A 15,011-nucleotide genomic window follows, 5' to 3' on the forward strand; every position below is an offset into this window, starting at 1 on the left:
ATATTATATAATACCATGTAGTCTCTAAAAAGGATGAAGGAGATCTATATGTGTCAACATGAAAAGATCTCTAATATTGGACAAATGAAAAAAGCATGTCACAGAGAAAAACGTATAAGGCTACAAATATATAGAAATGCAAATCTATAAATGTGTGTAAAGATATGTAGGAACAAAAAGTCATTGCTAGGTTGGGAAGAACACAGACATCTATTAACAGAGGTTATATATGGGGAAGGAATGGCATTGGGGATAGATTGGGGAGGGTCCATTAAGCATTGGGGATAGATTGGGGAGGGTAAAGTTTAGCAAAGAAGCCTTATAGGTTTCACTTTATATTTCTTTTTTTTTTTTTTACTTATTTACTTTTTTTTTTATTTTAGAGAGAGCTCAAGTGGGGAAGAGGGATAAAGGGAGAAAGAAAGAGAGACAGAGAGAGAGGGAGAGGGAAAGGGAGAGGGAGAGGGAGAGGGAGAGGGAGAGGGAGAGGGAGAGGGAGAGGAAGAGGAAGAGGAAGAGGGAGAGAGAATCTTAAGCAGCCTCTGCACAGCGCAGAGCTCAATGTGGCACTTGATCCCACGACCCTGGGAGATCATGACCTGAGCCAAAACCAAGAGTTCGACACTCAACCCACTGAGCCACCCAGGTGCCCTTCACTTCATATTTCTGTATTATTTGCAATTATTTTACAATAAGTATGTTTCAGAATCTTCTGTAGTACTTATGATATTTTAAGATATGTTTTGTGTGTGTGTTAGATCACTAAAAACATCATATAACTCCTGCCATAAGTGAAATCAAATCTATAGATTTATCTGATTATATAGAAATGATATAATATTGACAGCCTGAAAATCAATTTAATTTCCCACCTAATTTATTAGTCTCTTTTATATTTGTGCTGTTTTTTTCAGGGATTGCTCCCAAATATTACTAAACAACTCCCTTAGCATTTTAGACAAAGGCAAATCTGGTGCTCATTAGTGAGTCATTCCCTTTGGCTCTGATTAAACAAACATGGGATTTCAGAGGCACAGAAGTAAGCATTGACCTACTCATAGACTATAAGCAGCAGAGATTCTAAAAAGTCCACCATTGTTTTCACTGAGAGAGGATACTGGTAATCCATTCCTAATGGGTCAAGCATTTTAAATTTATTTTCTGAAGACTTGTTGCATTTGTATCTATACATTCTAGCTGCCCAGCCTCCTGTGGCACTTGCAAATTGCCTTCCTATGTTTGCTGTGTTTATCAGTCAGAGCTCTTGTTTGCAAGCAACTGAAACATCACTGGCTATCTTAAGGAAAAGACCAGTTTATTAGAAGGTCATCAGGGCTGACTGAATTGATGAGAGGCCAGATGGCCAGGCTTGAGAAATGGGAATAATCTCAGGGAGGACTGTATAACCAGGTTGAGCAACAGAAACCCAGCAACAGTCACCCCACAAGACAACAAGGTCTCTGCCTCTATGATAAATCTGGCCTACATCTGTTTCTACAACCTTGCATGACAAAGTACAGGACAGAGTGTCCAATAGGAGAGTCCAAAGTCATATGTCTTCTGAATCTGTCAAGGTCAAGGTGGCTACCTCCTCCCACTGGAAATACATGCATTAAAAAATTAATCAATGGGTAAATGAGAATGCTAAAACAATATGCCAGTTCACTTGGTGGCCATGACCAAGGGCAAAATTATCTAGCCCAACTATGGACTCATTATTAACTTGTTAATATGGTGCTTTAATAGCAGTATTATAGCACAGTTTTCGTGTTACCTCTGATTTTTCACAAGAAAAATTTTTCACAAGAAAAATGTCCCTCGAAGAATAATATATCTTAGCGATCTCAACCATTATAAAGTGGTCTTGTTTCATTAGCAATCAATAAGAAGCCAAATGTTAGAGAAGGGAGTGCTTCAGTGTATAGAGAAGTGCATAACAAATGAACAAACAAACAAAAACAAAAACAGCTCATAACTACAAAGAACAAGGTGGTGGTTGCTGTGAGGAGGGGAGGGTGTTGGCAAAATAGATGAAGGGGATTAAGAGATACAAATTACCAGTTTTAAAATAAGGCAGTTAGGAGCACCTGGGTGGCTCAATCCATTAAGCGTCTGACCTCGGCTGAGATCATGATCTCAAGTTCACGAGTTCGAGCCCTGTGTTGGGCTCTGTGCTGACAGCTCGGAGCCTGGAGTCTGCTTTGGATTCTGTGTCTCCCTCTCTCTTTGCCCCTCCCCCACTCATGCTCTGTCTCTGTCTCTCTCTCTCTCTCTCTCTCTTTCTCTCTGTCTCTCTCCCAAAAATAAATAAAAATACTTAAAGAAAGAAAGAAAGCTAAATCCTATCCTAGTAGTGAGGGAATCTGAGAAGTAATAATTACATTGTAGAGAAAAAAGAAAAAAACTCAGGAATTGATAGTACCATATACTTGTAAATGTGGGAAGAATGTGAGGATTGATTGAAAGTATGTTGAGGAATCATCATAACTCCCAGATCAACTCCCTAATCCTGATCAATTTGGACACTGCTCTTTCCCTCCCCCTACAGAAGACTGGAATGTGTTTTTGTTGTTTGTTTGTTTGTTTGTTTTCTTTGAAGAGGGCAGAACAGAGGATCTCTGGACAGGACAAAATCAGTTATAATGGAGAGTGGAAGCAATGTACTAAAGACAGGGGATTAAGTGGATACTTCCATAATTAATGATGAGACCCTGGCTTTCTCTCCCCATACAGCCCCCAGATATGGCAGCCAGGCTATACCTTCCAGACAAGTCATCGGAAGATCCTTATCTGAAAAACAGGACCAATCTAAGAGCACAGGCCTAAAGACACTGACCTTGATGGATTTCCGAATAATACACCTCAGCCAGATCATGACCTACAAGACTCACACATGCACTCAGGGCTTCCATTCATGTTTTTACTTCCAGTGTTTAAATAGGGCAAACGTTCAAGGGTTGCCAGAAATTGAGGAGGTAATTGATATTAAAAACAATGATGAAAACCAATAACAAAAGGAACTTGGAAGAAACAGACACCAAGCAGGGAAAAGAAAACTTCAAAATCCAACATAACCAATATCCTCATACAGTTTAAAGGAGTTATTATATCCATGAAATATAAATACTTAGTTTTAAAATGGTTTATTCCAGGGGAAAAAAAAAATGACCTTGGAAATTAAAAAAAAAAAAAATGATGGTAGAAATGGAAAAACTCAGTAGAAGTGCTGAAAGATAAAGGGAGGTAAATTGTTCAGAAAGTAAATAAAAAAGACAAAAAAATGAAAAAGACAAAAGATCAGGAAAACGATAGGGTAAAACAAGGAGTTCCAACATCTAATCCACAGTAATATGAATGCTAGAAAGAGAGAACTTGGGAAACACAGAGGAGAAAATCAGCAACAAAGTAATCAAAAAAAATTCCCAAGGGCACCTGGGTGGCTCAGTCGGTTGAGCATCTGACTCTTGGTTTCAGCTCAAGTCATGATCTCACAGCCCCACACTGGCTTTGCACTGATGGTGGCATGGAGCCTGCTTGGGATTCTCTCTCTCTCTGCTCCTCCCTCACTCAGCACCCTCCTTCAAAATGAAAAAACTTACAAAAAAAAAGAAAAAGAAAAAGAAAAATTCCCAATACACAAGACCATAAACTTCCAGATTCTTAGAACACATTGTCCAACACCATAGTGAAAAAAGTTTCTCATGAAAGACACATGGGTGCCTGGCTGGTTCAGTTGGTAAAGTGTGCAATTCTTGATATTAGGATCATGAGTTCAAGCCCCACATTGGGTGTGGAGCTTACTTAAAAAAATAAATAAAATAGGGCCGCCTGGGTGGCTCAGTCAGTTAAGCGTCTGACTTCGGCTCAAGTCATGATCTCGCGGTTCATGAGTTTCAGCCCTGCATCCGGCTCTGTGCTAACAGCAGTCTGGAGCCTGCTTCAGATTCTGTGTCTCCTTCTCTCTCTGCCCCTCCCATGCTCATGCTCTGTCTCTCTCTGTCTCAAAAATAAATAAACATTAAAAAAAATTTTTTTAATAAGTAAAATAAATAAAAGAAAAGAAAAAATATTTAATAAATAATTTTTTTAATGTTTTTCAGAGAGAGAGAGAGAGAGAGTGAGCACATGCCTGCTTGCATGAGTTGGGGAGGGGCAGAGAGAGAGGGAGACAGAGGATTCAAGCAAGCTCCATGCTGTTAATGCAGAGCCTGATGTGGGGCTCAAACTTGAGAACTGTGAGATCATGACCTGAGCCTAAGTTGGAGCTTAACTAACTGAGCCACCCAGGTGATCCAACAAAAATATTTTCTAAAATAAAAAGAAAGACAACTTTGTGTAATTTCTCAATACCAGGGACAAAGAGAAGATTTAATAAGATTCTGGGGTTGGAAAGATAGAAATTCAGGAATCAAAATATTATCAGAGTTTTCAATAACACTAGAAGCTTGAAGCAATGAAGAGATGTCATTAAGATTCTGAGGAGGATTATTTATAACTAAGAATTCCATAAATTATCAATCAAATGTATCAACCAGGATCCTGGCAGGGAAGAGATGGTGAACCCCAGGAGGATAATGGTGGAGGTTTAATAAAGGGACTGGCTGTAAAGGTTTGGCGAGAGCACCGTTATCACAAGAGGCACAAAGGGAGGAACAAGTTACCAACATCCAGAGCGTAGCTGCGTGCAGAGAGTCACAGAACAAGGGTGCATCCTCTAGTAGAGGATGCCAAACACTGCCTCAAACTGGCAGGAAGGAAGCCAGGAAATATATACCCCAACTTCTCTCCTCCTGACTCCCTCCAATCTCCTTCCTCATTCTTCCCACCTGCCAGACACCCTGAAAGCCAGATGGCAAGAGACTGCAATAATATTGTCTGTAAACCTCAGCCTCCCAGGAAACTGAGTAGGGTGGAGATGGGTAGGGTAAGTAGTAAAGAATAAATCTGTTAAAATGTGTAAAACCTGTAGAATAATGCTCATCACCTTTTAAACACTCAATACGTCTTAGCTATACTGTTAGTTTCATCATCACTATTGTCATTAATAGGGAAGTATTAAAATTCACATGAAATCAAACATTGAAAAACTCCCTAACCATTTTCTAAATCCCTTTCCTCTTTCCCTGATAAGATTCTTCAACACAAAGATACAAAATGTACTATAAAATTTTACTAGCATAAAAAGGTAATTTTCCACTGACTCCCAGGGACTTTTCAAATTTTCTCCAGATTTATTAGTGATAGGTCATCTGGAATAAATTTTTATTGGACTTACTGGTAGTGATGTGTAATTCAGAAGTAGTGTAACTGGGCAGAGATAACTATGAAGAACTGATTCAGCGCTACCATTTTCCAGGAAAATGTTATGGCATTAATAGTATCTTCCCATGAGGTAATTTAATCAGAATACCATAGTGCAATGTTTTGCGAAATAAGCATCATAATCCCCAGAAGTGCTGAATAGCACGGGGTAGGAGGTTGGGGTGGGTGGGGCACATCATAATAAAATAACAAAATTGGATCAACCTCAAAATAGGATTAGTTCAAAACACAAATAGCCATTACTATATAAAACATATGGTTCAATGTTTCATCTCAAAAGTAATCAATGTGATGTAAATTTAAATAATAAGGAGATGCCAATTCTGCTCTACTCAGTTAGCAAAGATTTTAAAAATTATGCTATCCAGTGTTTGTTGGAATAGAGGTAAAATGAAACTCATACTGAAGATAGTGTATACATTAGCGCAAACCTTTCTAGAGGACAAGCTGGTATTACGTATTAAAAGTTCTTAAAACATTCATACCCATCACAGTCTACATGGAGGAGACAGATAAGTAAGTATAAGAATATCATACTGTGTATAGTACAAATGTGTCATCCCATGTGCTATTGCAACACAGAGGCAGAAATGACTCAAGTGATTAATTGTTCAGGAGAAGCCAAAATCCCATCATAAAAGAGACACTACCTAGACACAATTTTGTAGTAATAAAACTTCCCATGACAATGTGAATAATTCCAGTTGTAGTTACTGTTCTTCTGAATTATACACCACTACACAAACATAAAGAGACATGAAAAGGCAAGGCTTTTTCATTAACAGTGAAACTTTTGATGTGGATGGAGAGTATCTAAAGGCAAAGTCTCATCATTTGAAAACCAATGGACAAGAAGAAGAGAAAACCATCTGCTTGTTAGTTAGGCAAATATTGCTTTTAAAGTCATAATGTAGACAGAAGTCAAGCAATTGCCCATCTATAGCATTCCCTCCCACCAGCCACAAAAAAAAAAAAAAAAAAAAAAAAAGACAAAACAACAAGGCTGACATAGAGACAAATAATTACAAAAATAAAGTGGAATTCATCCTATGCAAAAGGAGAGCCAAGGTAGCAAGAAGCGGAAGGATGTGTATAAGGTGGTCATTATATTTCCTTTATAGTAACCATATTGGCTATTTTGAGAAACATTCAATTAAAAAAATTTTTTTTTACATTTATTTATTTTTGAGAGACAGAGTGAGACAAAGTGAGAATGGGGGAGAGGCAGAGAGAGAGGGAGACACAGGATCAGAAGCAGGCTCCAGGCTCTGGGCTGTCAGCACAGAGCCTGACGTGGGGCTTGAACCCACAGACCATGAGATCATGACCCGAGTCAAAGTCAGATGCTCAACCGACTGAGCCACCCAGGCGCCCCGAGAAACATTCAATTTTAATAAAGGAGTAATGTTGGCCACTTTTACATATGAACTTCTATAACCATTCATCCACAAGCACACCAGGAAGAGTGATAGAAATGAGAATTTGGCATTTTTTAAAAAATAGCAAGATGTGAATGCAGCAGGTAGCAGTTGGCAGTTAAGTGGTGTTAACTAAGAAAAAGGAACAGCAATGTCTGCAGGCATTCTGAGCCTCCTCTCCTCCTCTCCCCGGGTTACAGTGATTTTCTCTTTCCTTCAAAAGCCTCCTCTTCCATCCACCCAATCTCTTCTTATTTGGAGAATCTCTGACAAAGAAGGGGACCGGCCAGTGGTTAGAGTGCTCTTCAGGACACCCCCACCCCTCACATCCTGCCATGCACATTTCTGACTTGCTAGGAAGGACGAACACGGAAAAGGGAAAGAAAGAGAGGAAAGTCCACTTGGAAAGTCCCTGAATGCGTTACTGTCTCTTAGAACAGCTTCTTTCTCTTTATTTCCCCAAGCAGTCTGTGTGTGTGTGTGTGTGTGTCTGTGTCTTTGTGTCTCTGTCTCTGTGTCTCTTTGTGTGTGTCTGTGTCTGTGTGTCTATGTGTGTGTCTCTTGTGTGTTTCTGTGTCTCTGTATGTGTGCATATATGAGAGACACAGAGAGAAAGAGAACAAGCAGAAGAGAAGAAGGGGAGGCCAGGGAAGAGGGAAAAGGAAGAAGGAGGGAGAGTAGGACAGCAGGACCGTGGGAACAAGGGAGGAAGAAGGAATTTGAAGTTATTCAGTTGCCATTAATTTGCAATCTTGCTGCCATCTCCTTCCTGCTGTTTTGGTGGGGGGGGGGGGGCGGGATGTAAGGATAATGACAACTTAAAGAGAAGACCTTTTAAAGTATGGATTCACGTTTTACTCTAATCTGTAAATAAAATCTTCAGGGGCTACTTGTTGTGGACCCTAACTAATTTTCCAAAATTAAGAATGTTATCTGGATTGTGATACTTCAGTGTAATACTTGATGATAACTTCTTTGAAAAATGTGCCATAAAGCATCAAGGAAATTAGCATCACTGGGTGTGGGTTGTGTACCTCATACTGGAAGTCATTCTTATATGTTAGCGCACTCCCAGGAATCCTGCAAAGAGCATATTTACCCACATTTTACAGACAAGTGGACTGAAGTTCGGTGAGATAAAGCAACATGTTCAGGGTCACAAAGCTAATTTATCTGACTTTAAATCTCTTTTCTTCTCAGTACCATACTATCTCTCTCACAAATTATCATTATTATGTTTGTTATGCTTCTCAGGTTGAAGGTGCTATCTTCCAAGCCACACCTATGAATCCGATGGAACAGCAATTATGTTTGTGGCAGAACTTTTGCAGAACAGGGTTGTTTTCAAACAAACCTTAACATGTGCCAATGATATGTTGTGAATTCATTTTTGATTCAGAAAATGTTGTTATCATAAGGATGAACTCTTGTAAAGAAAGTCTAAGAGAAATAAATTGGGTTTTTTTAGTTAGTAGTTTATTTATTTATTTATTTATTTATTTATTTATTTATTTATAATTAGAGAGAGTGTGGCTTGAGCAGGGGAGAGAAAGAATCCCAAGCAGGCTCTGCAGTTTCAGCACAGAGTGCCATGTGGGGCTTGAACTCACAAACCCCATGAGATCATGACCTGAGCCAAAATCAAGAGTCAGACGCTTAACTGACTGAGCCACCCAGGTGCCCTGAGAGAAAGTAATTCTACCTGGGTAGGCTAAAGGAAAGTTTCATGATGAAAGAGGGAGCAAAATTTTGAATAATAGGTTTTTTTCTGGTGGAGGGAAGGGAAACATAGATGTATGTAGTATGTTTAGATATGGCAAATATCAGGGCACCTGGGTGGCTCAGTCGGTTAAGCATCTGACTTCGGCCCAGGTCATGATCTCACAGTTTGTGGGTTCAAGCTCCACATTGGGCTCTGTGCTGACAGCTCAGAGCCTGGAGCCTGCTTTGGATTCTATGCCTCCCTCTCTCTCTGCCCCTCCATCACTCATGCTCTGTCTCTCTCTCTCAAAAATAAATAACAAACATTGAAAAAAAAAAAGATGGCAAATATCAACACCCAGTGAAAAACGGCAAAGGTTGTGTGAAAAGCAATATGCAGGTCTCTAGCACTGAAACTCTGAGTGGGTCCAAGGAATGTTAATTGAAACATACTGAAACATATATCATTGTGATACTTGAAATCCCTTGTATGATCATAAGAGAATTCATGAGTGCTGACATTTCTGATCTTTATTTCCATCTCCCCAAGCCAAAAAGGGATAAAAGGCCCAAGAACTGGGATATCCTAATCTGAAGAATTCCACATTCTTACAGGTAGCCCAGATTATAAATCTTGGGCATGCTTCCACAGCCAGGAGGAGCACTGGAAAGAAGCATGTCTGCAACATTGTGTACTTGACGTTGTGGGAAGGTAACCTCAGCCAAGTCTCTGTCAACCTTCTTGTCAATCCTTAAAACTTGACCAGCTTTTAGTGGTTCAGCCTAGCATAAACAAAGAAGTTCCAGAACTAGAAATACAAATGATCAATAATCATACCTCAACATTTCTCATACTTTTCATTTCTGTCCTTTTCCATTGGGTTCTGAGATAATTTCTCTTTTCAACCTTCCAGCTTGTATTCAGTCTTTAATTGTGTCAATTCTGCTATTCAGCTCATCTACTGAGTTTTCATTTCAATGATCATACTTATCATTACCGTCATCATTCACTGGTTCTCTTACATAATATTTTGTTCTTGTTTGATGGTTACAATCCACTCTTATCTCTATAAATTCAGCTTCCTCAGATGTTAGTTCTGTTAGTTGAGTTCAGTGTTTCTATTTCACAGTTGTGATTTTTACCTTAATGGTAAAATGGTTTGTAGTTCATCTGTGTCTTTGAGATCCCATGTGTGTCTGTCTGAGAATTCTGCCTCTGTTAAACAACTCTGTACCAGTTATTTCTGGGAAGGGGTACAATCCAATGCCTACTGAGATGTTACATAGCTTATCTTCTGTAAATACCAGTTCCTCTTCCCTCCTGAGGGTAAAAAGTCACCCAGGGTGCAGCCCTGCCTCTGGCCCAAGTGCCCACCCTCACTGCTCTAGCTAGGCAGGAACAGTTCTGCTGTCTTCCTCCAGCTAGGACAGAGTTGACTTAGTTGAGAATTCTGGATGCTTCCCCAATCACACTAATGATTACTGGAGGGATCTTTTCTATTTGTTACAGCCACTGCTATGCATTCAGAGCAATCCTGGAACTAATCCCACCTTTAATAGAAATACTTTCCTGCTAATGCATTTTCCTCTACTTAGCTAACCACATCTGTTTCTCTTCAGAATTTTTCAAAATTTCTGCTTGATGATAGCATTTTTTCCTGGTTTTAGTCCTTCTATGAATATACTGGTTTTTAATTTTTTCTTTTGTAGCAGCTGTGGAATTTCTATATAAGAGAGATTTAAGGGCTACAATCTGTCTCTATGGATGAGGACTTTCAAACTTAATGGTATGCATTAGATACCCATGTGCTTTTGAAGCATGGGTAAACAATTATTTTATTTTATTTTATCTTATTTTATTTTATTTTATTTTATTTTATTTTATTTTATTTTATTTTAAATATTTATTTTGGGAGGGAGAGAGACAGAGAATAAGAAGGGGAGGGGCAGAGAGAGAGGGAGAGAGAATCCCAAGCCATCAGCGCACAGCCCGACATGGGGCTCGATCTCACAAACCATGAGATCGTGACCTGAGCCGAAATGAAGTGTCAGACACTTAACTGACTGAGCCACCCAAGTGTCCCATCAATTATTTTTAAATATGTATATGGGGTACCTGGGTGGCTTAGTTGGTTAAGCACCTGGCTCTTGATTTTGGATCAGGTCATGATCTCACATTTCATGAGATTGAGCCCCACATTGGACTCTGTGCTGATGTCACAGAGCCTACTTGGGATTCTCTCTCCCTCTCTCTCTCTCTGCCCCTCCTCCGCTCATGCTCTCTCTCTCAAATAAGTATTATAGAGGCACCTGGGTGGCTCAGGGGGTTAAGCATCTGACTTCAGCTCAGGTCACGGTCTCACAGCTTGTGGGTTTGAGCCCCGTGTCAGGCTGCGTGCTGAGAGCTCAGAGCCTGGAGCCTGCTTCGGATTCTGTGTCTCCCTCTCTCTGTCTACTTGTCCCCCACTCATGTTCTGTCTTTCTCTGTCTCTCAAAAATAAACATTAAAAATTTTAAATAAATAAATAAATAAACATTAAAAAAATAAAAAATAAACATTATAAACAAAAATATGTATACGTTTCTGTGTGTGTGTATTTAATTTATTTATTCTCCGAATAACACCTAATGTCAAGATACACCAAATATATGGTAATACACACACACATGCTCACACATGCACACACAAACATACACACACACTTTGCCATTAGATTAAAAGGTCCCTTTCTTTAAAACAGATTGTTGTTCTTAAATCTCTCAAATAAATGCACTTGACTAGTCTGGGGAGTCATAGAAGTTTATGAACAAGGGGTCTCCTGAAAAGAGTCTTGCAGGTTGAAGTAACTAAAGAAAGAAACATGTCGTAGACAGTTTCTTGGTCCTTAAGAACTGTCCTCTACTTCCAGAATAATGCTCAAACTCTTCAGGTTTGCAAAGACTTGTCTTGTGCTCCCCTCTGGCCCTTCTTGACCACTTCCCCATCCTCCTGAGCTCCCTTCCCCGGCTATGCTAAAGAACTTGCTGTTCTCCAGAGGACTCAGCTGTTTCATTTTCTGAACTTCCATGTGTATGCTTCTCTTTGCTTGGAACATTCTGGCCCTACCAACATTCTCTCATCCAAATACCAACAGTGTTTAAAGATAATCCTTTGTTTAAAAAATCCAACTGGTAGTGAGCTTGTTGTGATGAGTTACCATGTTTCAGCCCCATTATAGGCAATGTTATCTTCCTTTTCAAGCATGATATATGTGCCAGCCTCCACTTGATCCTAAGGCCATCAATGTCTCAGAGCATTGGCTATGCAGTGACAATGTATTACACAGGTATAAAGAAAGGAAAAAAGAAATTTCCCACACATTGACTTTATTAATTATGTGTGAACAAGAATCAACAGACTTGGATCTTAGTCCAGATTCTGATAAATATGACCTTGATAAGCCAAGACAGTTTAATGTCCCTGGGCCTATGTTTCTGCATTGAGGATGTACCCTCTACGTAAGGATGTTAGAAAGAGGTTCCCCGAGCTCTCTGCCAGGTTTCAAACTAGATAATAGATCTAATAAATTTTGGGTTTTTTTTAACATTTCTATATTAATTTAATTTTAGTTACTCACTGACTACTTTACCATGTAAGTACTCGAATAATACTAATTTAAAAAAATGTCCCTTTTGAATCTTGGAGTTCTTCCTTCTCATCCTTTGCACTGCTTCCCAGTATTCTATGATACAGACACCCCACTAGTTATTTAAACATTTCTTTGTCTATTGACATCATGATTGCTTCTAATTGGTCTTCTTACACACAATGTTAGAGGGAACATCCTGGTAAGATGCTGTATATTTTTAAAGATATCTCTGTTTTACTTACAGCAAAAAGTCTGTGCTCTGGACTTTGTCCCCACCACAAATTGGCTAAGAATTAAAACAAAGGTCTCCAGTGTATGCAGATAAAAGTCCCCTTGAGATGGGACCTAGAGAGTAGTGACAAAATGTTTTCACTTGAATGTCATAAGAAATCTGACAGCCACAACCTAAAGGTAAATGAGCATCACTGTGGGCAGTGGTCCCTCAGAAAAGGATGTCAGGATTGGTAGGGGGCTGACTCCCTTGAGGTCTGGGCTATGGTGAAACACTAAATGGGGATTAGAGAGGGGAGTAAATCCTTGCAAGAACCCAAGAACCTCAGAGCAAGGTGAGCTGCTCAGTTTGCTGGGTTACTGGAGCCACAGAGACCAGAGACAACAGACAATTCCTTATTTTGCTCCGTATATAGTACGGGTCCTGTGAAAGACACATGTGCTAAAGTGACTGAGAGGCCCTGCACCAGTGGAGGGCAGCACCACTGAAGAAAATAGCAAAAAGGAAAAATAAGAAGACCAGTCCTATGGAAAGTGCCAAACAAGCCAAGGAAGACTGGTGAACTGACTTCAAATGTAACAGGAATTCTATATACTGAACACTACAGGATGCCAGCATGGTGCTAGGGCTTTCAGAGTCCACACATCCTATGGTTCTCACCAGTACTCTCAGAAGGTGGTATTACATATCCCAAAGACAAATGAAAATATAAAGACTCTAAGAGGTCCTTCCTTCTCTCTTGCTTCCTCCCTCCCTTCCTTCCTTTCTTCCTTCCTTCCACAAATATTTAAATATTTTTCAGAGTCTGTGACATACCGGCTACTATTCTTGGTACTGTAGATACAGAGGCAAACCAGGAGGTAAGACCCCTGCTTTCGTGGACCTATATTCTAGCAGAACATAACGAATAACAAAACAAATGACTGAAATTATAAATTAATACATAAACAAGAGAGAATATTAGATTGCAACAAATTTAATGCAGAGACTTAAACTAGGATAATATAGAGGGAAATTTTTGGGGTGATGAAAATGTTCTACATATTAATTGTGGTGGTTACACAGTTGTATGCATTTGTCAGAATTCATAGAGTAGTATACCTTATAAAAAGTGACTTTCCATATGTAAATTATATCTCAATAAACCTGACCATTAAAAAATAGGATCCTACCCCAAAATAGTGACAGGAGGCTACTTTAGATTGAGCAACAAAGGCTTCGTTAAGAGTGTAGTAATTAAGTTGAGATTTGAATACAAGGAAGATGATGAATGGAAAGATTGTTCCAGAGAAAGGAAAGAGTAACTGAAAAATCCCTGTGGTGGGAATGAGCTTGAATTAGTCAAGTTACAGCAAAGTGGGGGAGGTTGCAGATGTGAACAAGAACCAGAACAGGATGGGGTTAGAAACCAACATCAAGAGACTGATGTTATTTTCAGTGCCACAGAAATAGGTTTTTAAGCAGGGGAGTTACAAGTTCTGATTGATGTATGCTTTCAAAAGATCACTCAGGCTGCTTTGCAGAGAATGACTTGTAGGGAGCAAGAGCAGAAGGACGGAAATAGGACAGCAATAGTCCACGCAAAAGATTATGGGGTCATGGACTAGGGTGGAAGCATACAGATAGAAGAAAGCAGATGTAGGGGTGTCCGGGTGGCTCAGTCAGTTGAGTGTCAGACTCTTGATTCTGCTCAGGTTATGATCTCACAGTTTGTGAGATTGAGTCCCATCCTTGGGCTCTGACAGCACAGAGCTTGCTTGGGATTTTTCTTCCCCCCACCCCCCGCCCCTCTCCCCAGCTCTCTCTATCTCAAAATAAATAAGTAAACATAAAAAAGAATTTTTAAAAAAGGAGGCAGATCTAACACAATTTGATGGTAGTGTATTGGTTAGGATGACAAGTAAATTCTGATCTCTGTGCCTTAACACAGTAGAACTTTGGCTGGTATTCCTGACTGGTGTTCTTCTCTCTATCTGGTCCCACAGAGAATGAGGCTCCTTCCACCTCTTGACTATACTTTCCTCTAGGGCCACAAAAGTTACCATTTAGTCATCAGATGCAAATGATTGACTACTTGTTGGAGATTTTTATGGCTCTATTCTGAAACTGATATACATCAAATTAACCCACACTCTATTAACTAGAACCTAGCCACATAGTGCATGCACCTAACTGCCGAAGGGGCAGAGAAATGTAGTCTATGATTGTGTCCAGATAGAAAAGGAACCTGGTTTGATAATCATCTAACAATCTCTGCCACCATTTTGTTTTGGAGGTAGAGACCACAGGACATGGAAATGGACTAGATGAAATTGGTGAGAGAAAGATAGGACTTCTCTCACTAGTGGTGCTTGGTAACCGTGGGGAAAGAAGATCTGGGAGATATGCTCGATTTCTCTCCTTCCTTCAGCCCCATCTGTTGTACTAAAAGAAGGGATGGTGAGTGGAAGGAGACACAAAGATCTTGCCCACAGCAACTGAGCAGAACACAAAGGCAGAGAAGGAGGAAATTATTTCCTCCTACAAAAGTAAAGCTGTTTCTGATGATATAGAGCTTTTTTTTTTTTTAAAGAAGGATGTACTCACCTAATTATACCTAATACTTCGTGAGCAGTCACCAGTCTTGGTGGCAGCAGGCAGCAGCTGCCCTTGTCAGTGTTATCAGAACTGAAGATGCTAAGACCAATTATCTTCCTGGTAGATTCTCCC

General features: G+C 39.7%; 1 long non-coding RNA gene and 1 other non-coding gene across 2 annotated transcripts in view; both read right to left on the minus strand.

Annotated features, from left to right (window-relative positions):
- Positions 1–15,011, minus strand: part of LOC122240922 — a 50,071-nt gene that overhangs the window by 20,119 nt on the left and 14,941 nt on the right. The window lies entirely within an intron of this gene.
- Positions 6,608–6,692, minus strand: TRNAQ-UUG. The gene has a single exon. It is a non-coding gene; the product is annotated as a tRNA-Gln (tRNA).

This window comes from Panthera tigris, chromosome C1, assembly GCF_018350195.1.
Source record: "Panthera tigris isolate Pti1 chromosome C1, P.tigris_Pti1_mat1.1, whole genome shotgun sequence".
Taxonomy (NCBI): Eukaryota; Metazoa; Chordata; class Mammalia; order Carnivora; family Felidae; genus Panthera; species Panthera tigris.